The 8,774-nt window shown below is 32.0% G+C and overlaps 1 protein-coding gene and 1 long non-coding RNA gene across 2 annotated transcripts in view; both read right to left on the bottom strand.

Moving 5' to 3' along the window:
• Nucleotides 1-8,774, bottom strand: part of LOC144977098 (GMP reductase 2-like) — a 118,098-nt gene that overhangs the window by 12,064 nt on the left and 97,260 nt on the right. The gene's annotated exons all lie outside the window — the stretch shown is intronic.
• Nucleotides 2,604-8,774, bottom strand: part of LOC144977102 (uncharacterized) — a 16,532-nt gene continuing 10,361 nt past the window's right edge. The window contains exon 2 of the long non-coding RNA XR_013646235.1: nucleotides 2,604-2,676. This is a non-coding gene — a long non-coding RNA (uncharacterized LOC144977102). The remainder of the gene's footprint in view (nucleotides 2,677-8,774) is intronic.

Below are 8,774 nucleotides of genomic sequence, written 5' to 3'. Positions count from 1 at the left end.
ACTAGTCGCATTTTATGGAACACTTTTTTGCTATTGCTATTCTTTGTTTTATATCGTCTATGTCACGTGCATCACAAGTAATGATAGTGCCTAAATATTTAAATTTCTTTACGTGTTTAATGGATTCTCCTTTGCTTGACAAGTGGAAGGTTATGTTGTTGTCATTCTTTGAGACCACCATGCATTCGGTTTTCTTAACATTTAGTTTCAGGCCCATCTCTTCACTTTTGCTCACCAGTAAATCTAAAATTTTCTGCACGTGTTCTGGAAAGTATGCCATCAGAGTACCATCATCTGCGTATCTTATGCAATTCATATTCTGCCCTCCAATGATGACGCCTTTCATAACTTCAATTTCTTCGAATATTATTTCACTATTGATGTTAAAAAGGTCCAGTGATAAGATGCAACATTGTCTTACTCCCTTCTTGATGTTAAAGAACTCTGATGTTTCATTATCAAGTTTGACACACGATATTGATTCCAGGATAAGTCTTTCACAATTTGAAGGTCTTTACTGTCTACACCGATCTTTTCTAAGATTTTGAAGAGCATTTCATGTTGTACTGAATCAAAAGCTTTGGAATAATGATTGAAGCATAGAGAAAGTGATTTTTGTTTTTCGATTAACCGTTGCATTATTGTTTTCAATGTAAAAATTGCATTTACCGTACCCTTTTCTTTAACAAAGCCAAATAAATAAGAGTAAATCACAAAATCGATGAGCAGTCCTCTGAATCTTTATCCCTTTATTTCTGAAGCTACATTAAATATGAAAGTAGATGTGCTTAGTCTTTCGAGACCCTTAATGTACAGTTAAGCTTTATCTCTTTTCTCTTCAGTAAGTCAATACGATAGTACTGTCCTTTCTATGGGAATGCATTTTACGTAAATTGATTAATAAACTACTTTTCTATCCTTTATTATACAGACATCGACGTTTTATAATGAGTGAATGTGCTATGTAAATGCGATTTTGTTATGTTTGTTATTAACAACAGTAAGATTGATACAAATATCTAAAGCAACAAGGAATACAGTATAATTCTGATGGTGGACCTGGAAATATAATCGAAGTCTGTCATTTTTAAACAATCGAATATATTCAACTAAATTTTCATGATAAAACTTTCAAAACATTGAACTCTATCAACCTGGGAAGAAATAAAAAATCATAATTTATGACTCAGTGAACGATCTTTTGTCTCTAAAAAGAAAATGAAATTAAATGCAGCATACTGCAGTATTTTAAGTAAATCAATTAAATTGATATTCTACTTGTTTCATGTTTCAAATCAACAATTATTTTCTTAGGTTACATCAAGGCTCTCCTAGTAGAGTTGTGGTCAGTGTTGGAATGCAGCCCGCAAGACACGCCAAAGTTTTCTCCCAAGTCTTGGCCTGTAGACCCCATTGACAGAGCTTCCCAGAAGGTCTATAACCATTTCTTCTGTTTGTAATATATTCATTTCTTTTCTCTTTCTATCTTGTTATTCTCTCACTCTCTCTCTCCCTCTCTTTCTCTCTCTCTCTCTCTCTCTCTCTCTCTCTCTCTCTCTCTCTTTATCTATTTCTATCTGTCTATCTTTCTACTTGTATATCTATCTATATATCTATCTATCACTATCTATCTGTCTTCCTCACTTTCTCTTGTTTCTCTATTTCATCCTGTTAACTTGATTGGTAGAGCATTCATCTTAAAAGCAGTAGGAACTGATATTGATCCTTGGTCAGTAAAGATTTTTTTCTGACCTCTGTCCACCAACAGTATTTGGGAAACTGGGTCTTTTAGATCTGGCAGAAAATACCTTACGACAGACTAGCACTCTATCCATAGGGTAATAAGCAATGGTTGCTATTCGTCTAAGGCTACAGAAACCAGGATCCATTCACTTTATTCACGTGAGTGTGAAACACATTTTTGAATCCTTGATGACGATAAAAAAAAGTTAACATGTAGATGGTTTTAAAGCAAATTCATGTTCGCAAGTTCTTATTTTTCTGGGGGGCTTTTTCTTAACACATTTTTCCACAACCTTGCAGCATTTCATTCGCCTCGTCAACATTTTGTCTGCATTCCCTGCTGTGTATGAGTTGTTGAAAGGAGAGCCATTGCCTGCAAAAGAGACTTACAGCCTGAGAGATGTTCCAGATTCCATCATGGTAAATATATTTTTTTCCTTGTAAATTATCTCTCTTTATGTATTTTTTTTTTTTTTTTTTAAATATATAATGGTTTGTAAACATGTGAGTGTATTCCTCTTAGTGGAGATCTGTGCTTGTGTCTGGATGAGACAATAACTTGGTCTCAAACTAAATGCACTGATAGTGGGATCTTTGAATCTACATCTTGAGCCCTTTCCCTTTGTCTTAATTTTACTTCTATGCTTTCAATTGTGAATTTATAACTTTTTTTGACTATCCCATTTTCTTCCTTTTTACTGGTGCTGAAATGACTTAAACCTGTCGCAAGCGCCGTAAAAACAAACAAACAACTCGTCTGTTCATTGACCACGTTGAACAGAAAAATAATAAAATGAAACAAAATATGATAATTTAACTGCATTTATTGCCTTGAATGAATTGTCAAGATTTCTGTCAGGGATTTATTTTAGAAGGTCTAATGGTCCATCAAAACTATCTAAAGATTTGTCATTTCCTCTTGTGAAGCATTATCTGAAGAAAGGAAGAAGGAAGAGGGAGTGTGTTATATCAATGACAATGTCAAAAGCCAATTTTGTTTGATCAACTAATAATAACAAAATAAAAATATATACTTTTCAGGGTTTGATTGACCGAATAATTTTTGTCAATTCTGAGACCAAGGCACACTCTTTGTTTAACTATGAACAGTCCTACATGTTTGGGTTGAGGTGAGTTGTTAGGGTTCTAAGACATGGACATTCTATGTGTTCCTATTCTTTCTTTCTTCGTTTTGTTTGAGGATCGACCTGTATTGATTCTAAAATAGATTCGGGAAAAAAATAGAAATATATGAAGGATTTTTTAACATATCATATATAAGGAACTTTGGTGCTTAGTGTTTGTCTTTTTAGGTGGTGTTCTTATAAACCCTCATATTTCTGTAATACACTTTTACCTGATTGAAATGATTTCTTATAATTTTCTTTATCACTTTATTTGATTAACTACAAGTTCTGTAATAAATTCTGTAAAATTGTACATATGTGAAGCTGGCTGAGAAACCCCGGGAAGTTGCGTCAAGCTTCGATTTGAGATATGAGCCAAAATCGAAGATAAAGTGTTTCCTATAGCAATAAATTTTATTCAGAAAAAAAATTCCTAACATACAAAGAAAATTTAAAGTGGTAAATGATCAGAAAGATGTGGTCTACACCACTGCATACATAACTCAATTTATGGAATTTGCGCACCTTTCCGGGTTTTCTCAGCCAGCCACACTTATGTCTTGAAAGAAAATTATTATCTTATTTTCCTGAATGAGAGAAATAGTGTTAATATTTTAAGTGTTTTGGTTTTCATTTCATTTTTTTTTTAAATTTTAAGAGAAAAAAGAATTATTCCATAATGTATATAACTGAAAATAATAGCGCTGTATGTTGGATTTTGATAACAGAATTGGATCTCATACTTTTTGTTAGCCTCACTTTGACTTTATTCATCCTTGCAGAGTTCTGTCTGTCATGGTGTCATGTTTGGACACCTACTTGCTTTTGCAGTCTCAGTACAAGTTCCAGGAATTTTTATTGGAGCAGCAAGCTTTAAATAAAGCTGAGGATAGGTAAGTTTTTAGGAATTCAGATTCTTTTACTCTGAATTTTGAAAAAACAAGAACAGTTTTTATCAGTCTCTGGTTTGAGGTAATAAATGTGGTGAAACGAGTGAATTTTATCGATGTAAATTCAAATGCAACAATACCTTGCATTTTAGCGTACTACTACTACTTCTTCTTCTTCTTCTTCTTCTTCTTCTTCTTCTTCTTCTTCTTCTTCTTCTTCTTCTTCTTCTTCTTCTTCTTCTTCTTCTTCTTCTTCTTCTTCTTCTTCTTCTTCTTCTTCTTCTTCTTCTTCTTCTTCTTCTTCTTCTTCTTCTTCTTCTTCTTCTTCTTCTTTCCCCTCATGATGTCTTTATGGCTGAATGTCAACAAAATGCATGAATACTGTGGTCTTCCCAAACTCTTGCTGAGACTCATAGAGCTTCAACTTTAGTCTAGTCTTCTCAGGCCAAATTTATGGTCGCCCTTTGCTCATTGTACCTTGTACAGTCCTGCAAAACATGTGCGGCATCCTGCTTCCCCTCTCCACATTCACAGATGTTTTAGCGAACTTTAATTGCTTTGTAATACAAAATATTTCTATAAATCCACCACTGATTAGAAATGAAATTATTTCAACAGCTAATTTTCAAGCACTCTAAGAAGAATATGTATTATTCATTCAAACAATGTGTTTTTAGAGTGATTAAGTCGAAGCATAACAATGGTTGGATTGTTGTAATGGGATTTTTCCTTAACTGACTTGTTTCAATTTTACTATAGCCTGATATTAGATCCTAAAAGAGCAGGCAAAACAATATGACTTGGCAATGCTATTATTGTTGTCATGATGAGAATGACTAGGTCAGTAATTGTAAATCATGGAAGAATTCATGAATTGATAAAAGTTCTGCCTCATCGTTAAACGGTTGATAAAACATTCATCACATTATATAAAATATAAGATGGTCAATTGTATTTTTGATATGTTATACAGCAATTCGATGGCTATCCTTTGTTGTTTGTTTTATATCATAACAGCGACAAATACATCTGGGATGCCTTGTCAATGGAGAGAAATTACATTCTTGTCAAAACGTTTTTGATTGGAGGACCTACAGAAAGAGCACTTCCTACTCGAACCCTGGAAACCTTGGTAAATTGATTATCTTAGAAACTTGAAGCTGATATTTAAATGATAGTGGTTTATTATTAGTAGTATTATTATTACCATTACTGTCATTATTATTATTATTATTATTATTATTATTATTATTATTATTATTATTATTATGATGATGATGATGATGTTGATAATGGTGATGATGATAATGATGATGATGATGATGATGATGATGATGATGATGATAATAATAATGATAATATTGATAATGAAAATAATTATAAACAGCGTAATGTCTAACAAACAAGAAACATAAGAACATCATTTAAAAACATTTTTACAAATCCTGACTCAGGACAAATCTGGAAGTGAGAAACTGCCCGTGTTGTTTTCCTCCTACCCAATTCCTCGTGAATACCAGCCCAATGTAGCAGTTAGATCAGCTATCAAACAAGGTTTGTTTACAAAGATTTTTTTTTTTAAACCTTCCATCTGTTTTGTATTCCATATGTTTATTTGTGTTTGTTTTTTTTTTGTTTTTGTTTTGTTTTGTTTAACCTATCGTTTTTAATTTTTATGTATTGTTGATATATTATAATACAACTTAGTGGTAGATGGAAAATATATATGTCTTTCATTTTTCTTAAAGTCAACACTCCCATTTTATTTATTAATTTTTATTTTTGTTCATTAAATATTATGGCAATAAATGTGCATGCATATTTTCTTATTGTACAAGCACTAGAGCTCTAGAGCTATAGATGCTCTTGTTTTCTCCCGTCATAACAGATGTACAGCTGTCTGTCCTCTCACCCTCAGTAACAATTGACCAACTGGAACTGAGAATTTGTAGAATTTGTGACTACGACTTCGCATCAAACTTTTGACAAATTTGATTTCAGTGAAAAATCACCTAAGTTCTAAATTAAACATTGAAACAAAGAATGCCATCTAGTTGGAATTTTCTTCTTTTTAGTACTCAACCTGTCGTCATAACTAAGTGTATTTTTGTGTGATTCAGTTGTGGAATAATTAGGACTCATCCCATCATTTGGTGTTATGTTTGACTGAATCAGACAAAGAGAATTGAGCTTAAGGAAGGAACGAAATTGGTATCTTTGTTATTGTTTTTAGACAGCCAGTTTAATTATTAGGTCTCACTAAATTATATCATACTATAAACGATAAAAAGGTTACACACAGTTTTTTTGTGTTGGTATGTTAAAGTTGGCTGGTGGGTGTTGTAAGTATTTTATCTAAACGTATAGCATAGAATATTTATAATGACAACATTTTGATTTTAAAACTTCAACTTATTTCAGGTTTGCTTGATTTTTCAGTTTTAAAATAGCTTTCAAACCTATCTGTAAAAACCGATGTGTACTTATTTGCAGGTCTGATAACCCAAATTGTTTTGGGCTCATTGTTGTAATAGAAATACTCTCAAACCAACACAAAATATTGTCCATTACAACTATGTTAGATCAAGCGCATAATTCAATTTGGTTATAAGACCTGCAAATATGTACACCTAGGTAACAACTCTTCATTTAGGTCAAACTTTATAATGTAAATCATAAGTTCAATTTCAGCCTCAGGTTCGCCCCATCGTGATACCAGATAGAGTGGCTTGATCACAATAAGTATTGTGAACGAATCAAACTGAAATCAATAAAATGATGGACTTTGTTACTTATTGATGAAAACATTGATATCTTTATTTCAGCATATGTCAGCTCAGCCAAGGAAATCAAAGGTTTGATGCGCACTTGGCCTGAGATTTTTCCACACTATACACCATAGCACCAATTCAACTTGTACACATTGTTGATGATACTTATTTTATTTTGCATTGTTATTTGTAATTAGTATTGACGTCTCTAAATGAGTTTATCTCCATTGCTTGAAGCTGTTTCGTATTGTTGAATCATTATTTTGTTTGTTACTAAAAATATCCTCAATGTTTAAACAGGACATAAACGATGTTTTTCCATGATTTCTGAGAATAAAGATAAGGAAATTATCACTGCTGCAAATGACGTCTTATTGGATACACAATTAAACGTACACCACATCATCCTACATCTTTTTCTCACAATTGCAACCTTTATAATTTCATTATGCTTTATCTGTCTGGTGAATGGTTGGAAATAAGAATCATATAAAATTATAATCACAAAGCAGAGACAAGAGTTGTAACCAGATTGATATATTTTTAAAATCTTTTATACGTTTGTTACTCGACACTCCTACATGCACTTATGAAAAAGAAAATGGAATATAGAAAGTTGTGCAATGCCCACTTTTACTATAAATGTACTGCTTAAAAAAATTCTAACAATAATGAAGTTGGACATAACTTTCAGTTTAATCAACAAAGACAAATGATGATGTTGGTGTTTCGATAATCGTTTATCCACTGTACTGAGAAAACGAAATGCTAGAAATGTCACATCATTTGTCTTAATTCATTATACTGGATTTTCCTCATAACTTCATCTTTTTTACAATTTCATCATAGTTTTCTTCTTTTATTATAAATGTTAATGAATACATGCGTATATCAACCGTGCACCTTTTCACATTACAACTAATCCATATATTTTTTGAGATTTTCTACAATACTAAGAACTGATTTTAAAAAATATATTATGTAGTAATTTTAGATTACAATGATTTGATGTAATATAACATTTTCTGTAATTTGATTTTCTGAGTAAAAGTTAAAGGCGTTGATTCTAATTCTACAATTAAAACCCCTTTGAATCATCATTAAAAATTTTTAAAGTTTCTTTTTTGTTTGTTTGTTTCGTTGACCATGTCATAACAAGGGCATGCCGAATTGGCCATGAAACAAATTAGACACATTTGTCAAAGAATGCAATTGTTTGACATGGAATAACAGTCAGATGGCTACTTTGAAGAAGGCAGAAAGTTTTCCAAATAATATAAAGTTTATATGGATGAACATTTTAGGCTAAACTCTTCACCAGCACAGCCAGTTTCAGGAGGAAATATCCCTGTATCTTTAAGTTTTTATGTTTACTGTGTCCCAGATTCTAAAATAATACTTAATTTTTATTCTTATGTTACTTGCTAAGTTCACTTCTCGTCAATACTAATATTTGGAAATTTACAACCTTTGATCAGAGTGAGTAGTCGTTGTTGTCATTGTTATTAGATGCCATTTGGAGTCATGAGGTTCCATGAAGCCAGACGCTCTACTGGTCTCCGAAGCAGAATTCGATACCTGTCTGTCATAAAGTGCTTTTGAACCAGATCTACTTAACTCACCTAACCTGTCAAGTATTTTTGGCAGAGCAGGCATAAAAATTTTGACTTCACATGGATTTGAACCTGGTTCTTTAGAGTGCTTGCTGGGGTCTAGTGGGGTACAATTATTGTAATTACAACTATCATTGATCAATTGCAAATTATTTTTTTTGCTTTTATTTTTACTAACTGCAAAGAATTTCAGGTTTATCTGTACTATTCATAAGAAAATCTGGACACAGCAGGATGTGTTCAAAATTTGTTTATTTTTTTCATGTGTTTGTGTGTTTTGCTTTAGTAAATATAATTACTGGTAATCTTTTTGACTCCAGTTTTGATGAAATTTTATTTTATTCATGTATTTTTTCTCTGTTATCTCTTTGATGAATATTTTTTTTTCTAAAAGTAAGAGCAATCTGGCGGATATAGTTTTCTAAAGTGTGTTTTATGGTTATGTAAATGTGTGTAACAATGCCACTGAAAACCAACGATATTTGAAAATTTATCAGATGGATTTGAAAATTTTATGTGATATAACTTTTAGTGCTCAGTTATTTATTTACGTTTTATGATAAATGAAACACAACATTTGAAATGTCTTGGCATTTAATTGATTGGGGGGCAGTGTGGCTCAGCGGTACG

The sequence above is a fragment of the Berghia stephanieae genome, chromosome 7, assembly GCF_034508935.2.
Source record: "Berghia stephanieae isolate SIO BIC M18660-M18661 chromosome 7, UCSD_Bste_1.3, whole genome shotgun sequence".
Taxonomy (NCBI): Eukaryota; Metazoa; Mollusca; class Gastropoda; order Nudibranchia; family Aeolidiidae; genus Berghia; species Berghia stephanieae.
This window is presented reverse-complemented; position numbering and strand designations above follow the sequence as displayed.